Genomic DNA, 6,000 nt, shown 5'->3' on the forward strand with positions numbered 1-6,000 from the left:
ACAGCAGAGTGGCCCACGGACACACGTCTGGCCATCCCAGCTCTCCCAGTGGCCCTTTCAACTTTATTAAGAGGTCATTTTCCTGGCCTGGCTATTTCTTATCCTGGACTGATCACCCCCTCTGGCACCAGGAAACTGCAACGGAAGCTGGATTTATTAGAAGAAGATAAAAGAAGAAGCTGGCCGAGCCACCAGGCTGATTCCTGAAATCATTGTTTTATAAAATGTCAGAGGTGCAGTGTCCTCAGGGGTCAAACCCCACCCTCCCATTCCAAGAGGGAAAACAAAACCAAAGAGGTGTGGGACTTGGGGCTCTCTACGCAGCTCTTTCTTTTCGGCATTAGACAGAGTTAGGGGGTTTCTTGCCATGGCAATGCTTAGCATGGAAAAAAGATTGAGGGGAGCGGCAGGCACCAATTTAGAGGGGTTTTTGCAAGGTACCAGTGGCCTAGATAAACCACTGCCTGTTCACTCACCTGTCTCTCTCTGTTTCCTACAGCAAGGGCCTCACCTTGTTCATCTCGTTCATCTCTACCTCTTTAGCACAGATCCTAGCGTCTGTGGAATACTGCTTGAACTCAGTGAAGGAAAGGAAGCACTCAGGAATGCCGCTTGATGAAATGGATAAATGGATGGATGAGTAGACAATGGATGGATGGGGATGCCAAAGAATTCTGGCCATAGAATCAGGGAAGATTTTGTGAAGGGCTGAGGCATCTGGCCTGGATCCTGAAGCATTTAAACAAGGGGAGACGAAGGGAGGATCCACTTCATCCAAAGTACCTAGTACCATCTTAAGCAGAAAGCTGGTGCTTAATAAATGCTTCCTGGATGAGTTCACTTCTAAACTGGCTGTCCTAAGTGAAGGAAGCTGGATTCATTTCCCACAGCCTTTTGTTTCTCCCTGGGTAAAAAGAAGCCACTCCTAAATCGCAATTAAATTGCTAAACCAAGGAAAAGGCAACTGCCCACCAGTCTCTTCAAACAGTCCTATCCAAAGATAGTCTTGAAGAATGAGGACACTCCATTTCTACTAATACAGAGTTTTCCAGAATATACTTTGAAGTGACAAAAGCAATGTATGTCACAGCTCCCCTTACATATGTATCTGCATATAGAAATACAGGAAGGATACATAACAAACTAATAAATACAAATGATACAGGAGAATGTATCATTTATCACCTAAACTGAGACACTTTAGAGTATGAATCAGGTTGTTATTGACCATTCACTGGCACGAAGAACAGAAAGTGGGACTGCTGTGGGCAAACTGGAATGTGTGTCCGGCCCATCTCATGGGGGACTGGGTTGGGAGAAGGAGTGAAACAGGCATTACAGGGGTGAGAATGAAATTTTTCAATGCACGCGTTTTTGTAACGTTTTGATTTCGGCGCCATGTCTACGTATCGACTATTTTAAAATCTTTTAAAAGCCAAAGAACTTCGCATTCCAACTCTCTAGGACAAAGGAAGCTTCAGTTGGAGGCCCCACTGAAGAGCTAACCTGAAGGGCACCCCTAGATATTAAATGAAATCACCGCTCATTGCACAACCCTTTTGCAGTGCACAAGGAAACAGCCCTGAGAGGAGAGCCGTCCATGGCCTAAAAAGGCTCTGACTCCGTGCAGGGCCAGCTGAGATGGGGAACATGGGGGAAACATAAACAGCGTGACAGACAGAAAGCAGTTCAGGTTTTACACAATCACGGCAACAAAGCGAGATTGATTCAGGACTGAATCAAGCTCTTTATATTGTTTCTACTTAAAAAGGAAATGTATTGACTACAGTCCTCCTCACAGATTTATCTTTCCTGACATCAAGCACATTCATAACCTATTTTAAATTCCAAGGAACAATGCTGGGGTTTAGGAAAGTGAATGCCAGAGTGTCTCACCAGAACGTTTGGAGACTGGGAAGAAGCTCCTCTGACTTTCAATTGCTCAGAAAACAGGCACAATGCATTCTTTTTTTTCTTTTTTTTCTTATCATTTGTTAACTCAAGTTAGAGCAAAGTTTATCCAGGATGCCTAAACTTTAGGATGGGTCTACTTTTGGAAGAGGTGTTTTGCAGCCTCTTAAAGACCATGTGTGGTATCACTTTAGCCTTTAGTGTCTTTTGTAACCATCTCCTCCTTTCACACATCACTGTAACATCTTGGGCTCAGGCCTGAATTACCTGGTCTGAAAAACGTCTCATCTCCAATCTCCAGGCTCCATCAAACACTGACCTTCCCAAAGGTAGCCTGACCGTGTCCCACTGTGAACCCTTCAGGGGCTCCACGCAGCCTTTAGGATTGCAGGCCATATAACTTATCATCCAAAAAGGGACACTTGAGAGTGAAAGGGGACACTATTAATAATCACATTAAGACAACGGGCAAAGCCACCCTGGGAAACTGGAATGTGAGGTCATCCTACTGTAGGATAAATCCAGTCCCTTTAACATAAGCTTGAATTTAAGACTCTCCACCATCTGGGCCCAAGTTACCTTTCCAGACTTTCTGCATCCTGACCATATATGGTCCAATCCCAGTGGATCTGCAGTTATTTGGGCTTCAGTATCCCTGTGCATTTGCCCAAGCCATTTCCTCCTCCTGCCTCCACCCCACCCCATCCCTGCCCAGTCTGTAATGTGCCCCTCCACATCTGTGTAGGTCTAAGACCTACTCTTCCTTCAAAACCCAAGTCAAATGTGCCATTCTTTACTGCATTCATTTAACGAATCTTTACCGACTGCTCGTTATGTGTTAGGCACATAGTGAAGAAGGCTAAAAAATTACAGCTCTAATGGAAAATTAAGTGTGTGTGTGTGTGTGTGGTGTGTGTGTGTACAGTTGTGATAGCTGGTCCCAAGGATAGGCAAAGGGTGATATGATGGAGATTCTACTCTTATAGTTTTTGTACAGACCTACATACACACCATCCCACAAGGCTGCGAGATCCTTAAAGGCAAAGCCAAGAGACCCATCTAACAGCTCTACTGAACCCGTCACACACCCTTGGATATAGCAGACACTCAACAAACATTTGCTGAGTTTAGAATTAATATGAAAAAGTTTGCTTATTTAGTCTGATGGCAGTTTCCTAACAACAAGTTCTGGGTTCTCCATGGATCTGTATGGGATCCAAGGGGAACCTGAATTGCCGCTAACCTTAGAGCAACAGCCCAGGTCCTATGACTGTTACTCTCATTTGACACTGATGCTGGAAGGGAACTAAAGTCACCTGATGCAACACGATGTTGCTTCTCCAGAGGTTAAGTGACTCACTCATCCAAGGTCAGACCGACCCACCGGAGAGGTCAGAAGGTGACAAAGGAGAGACCGACAAGTAATACTCTTATTTAATGACTAGATGAAAGACCAAAGAAGTCACTGCAGCAAAGCGCATACAGAAGAGGGGGGAGGTGACCCTGGAAGCTGGAGTGGCCACAATGCTTCGTGAAGGTGGTCTCGGGGTGCGACCCAGGTAATGGAAAGAAAGTGGGGAATAATTCCAGCCATCAAGGCCAACAGGGGGAACGCATTGCAGTAGGAAATTTGACAAGGGAGGGCTCACTCGAAACCAGGGTGACCAAGGGAGGGCTGCTGCTGAGGGTAAAAGCCTTACCTGGTGATGCACAGCCTGAGAGAGGGGCTCAGACACGCTCTTGCGGTGTCTGACCTGGAAGAGGGGGCCTGACGGGAAAACAGGTGGGGTAAGGCGGGAGTGTTTTCCTCGGGTCTGCCCAGGCAGCACCCCCTCAGAAGCAGGGGCTGCTTGATCTGACCTGCTAGATCTGACCTACTTGATTGTTGGCAATGCTCAGATAAAGCTTCTCAAAGAAGCTAAAGTCAAGGTCAAGGGCCCTGGGGCTTCCCCAATTTGTTTGCCTTTCTGCCCTAAGTGACATGGGGCAGACGAGAGTTAAACGGTAACTAGTAACAAAGGAGTCTGGCAAGCAGGCAGTTGTATTCCAGTATATCTGCAACATGGTATCTCTTTTTCAGACCTCCCCATGGTGGGTAGGCCTGGCAATCACTTAAAACGCATTTTCTAAAGATAAAATAGACAATTAACTGGATCTGAGTTCTTATTATTTCAGTGTTATACGCACAGAAACAGCTCAATCAGTTCTCAGCGGCCCAGACAGGATCGCACTCACCTCTCACCTGCCTCCACTCACATGCAGCCCAGGGCCACCCTGATCCATCACACCTTGCTGGAATGTTTTTTCCTGGCCTCCACCCAGCCTCTCAAGACTCAGTGAGGAACCCAAACTGCAAATATTCATCCAGGTACAATATAAGCCTATGGAGCTAAAAGGACACCTCAAGTTCCTCATATGGGCTTTCCAGGTGGCCTTCCACTAGCCCTGCGCTCTTAGGTAAAAATACAGCCAGGTCCCCAGAGGGCAGGGTTCCCCAACCTTGGCACATTGGCATTTGTCATGGGACATCTCTTTGTTTTGGAGCTGACCTGTGCATTGTATGTTTAGGAGTACACTGGTCTCTACCCACCATATGCCAGTAGCACCCCCTAAACTGTAACAACCAAAGATGTCTCCAGACATTGTCAAATGTCCCTAGGGGTAAAATCACCCTGTAGCTGAGAACCAATGACAAAGAGTCACCTCCCTAAATGTGTTATTCCATACATCCCCAAATGCTAGGTACCCAGAGCTCCTAGTCTTGCACAAAGCTTAGGGGTTAAAGGCAGAGTTTTGCATCAGGTGGACCTGGGCTGGAGTCCTGGCTCTATGTTTTACTAACGCTGTGACTTCAGGTGGTTCACTCAGCCTCTTTGAGCCTCAGTTCCATCAGCTATGCAATGAGAATAACAAAACAGCCTCATGGGGAGGCCATGGCAATTCAACAAAATGACACATAAAGGTTGCCTGGTACAGTGAGTATTCAGTAAATGTTAGTGATTATTTGCAGGCCTGGAACATTCCTTTTAGCCAAGCCTAGAGTTTAGTCTTCTATTTCTGTGGCTTCTGATCTTCCCCCTCCTTCCTATGCCCTTTCCACCTGTTAAATGCCTTTGGTCTTAACCTTTGGTCTGAAGGAATCCTTCCTGCTGGTTTAAAGGCATCTGAGGTGAAAGTTGAGGAAAGAAAGCGCGCGCGCACACACACACACACACACACACACACACACACAGAGGACCTCTCAGATCCAACCCTGCCCAGACCAACTCTTCAGACAAAGGTTTCCATTATTGTCTGAAAACAAACTTTTCCACAGGGATGCCTTAAAAGAGCCAAAAAGCCTCAAAGTCTCCAGACTCTTCTAGTTCTCATTCCCATTCTGCTCCTAACCTTGGCATTTCCCTTCTCCTTTCTGGGCCTCAGTTTCCTATTCTGAGGGCTGATGAGCTCTAAGTGTCCCACCGTCATTATTCTCTAAGACACTGCGCTCTACTGGAATACTGCCGTATGGACGGCAGTTGGACCCACAATAAAGGTCATAAAGACAAATCATTCTCTTTTTCCCCCAGCAGAAAACAGTCTTTGCAGAATACAGAAATGGGTATTTATTGCCACTGGAGTCAGAGACTTGCACAAAATGAAATCCTGCCGTACTGAGACCTTGGGCAAATTAGTCCCTCTCTCTAATCCAGGTGCCTTATCTGTAAAATGGGCTAATAAGAAGGGCAGAAATGATGGAAAGATTATGAGACAAAGACCATGAAAGCACCTAGTACAGAACTGTTATACACTCTAAGTATTCAAAAAACATATGCCTTCCTTTCTGGACTATTTTAAATTCTGGAATATAACTCTCCGTCATTCTCCTCAGGAAAGTCCTTCCTTCTCTCCTTTCCCAAGCCCTACCCCTGCCAGGAAGTTTTCTCTGCAAGGTTTCTGTTTCTAAAGGTCCAAAGCCATAAGTTTCACAAAGATTGGTTGGGGGGAGGTGGGAGGGGGGAGAAGGGGTGCCGGGCAGTGGAGAGAGGAGGCAGGGAAGGAGTTCAGTAATGGCCAGATCCTTGCCCTGAGAATCTCCTTTCTGTGAAT

Source organism: Rousettus aegyptiacus, unplaced genomic scaffold (assembly GCF_014176215.1).
Source record: "Rousettus aegyptiacus isolate mRouAeg1 unplaced genomic scaffold, mRouAeg1.p scaffold_m13_p_6, whole genome shotgun sequence".
NCBI lineage: Eukaryota > Metazoa > Chordata > Mammalia > Chiroptera > Pteropodidae > Rousettus > Rousettus aegyptiacus.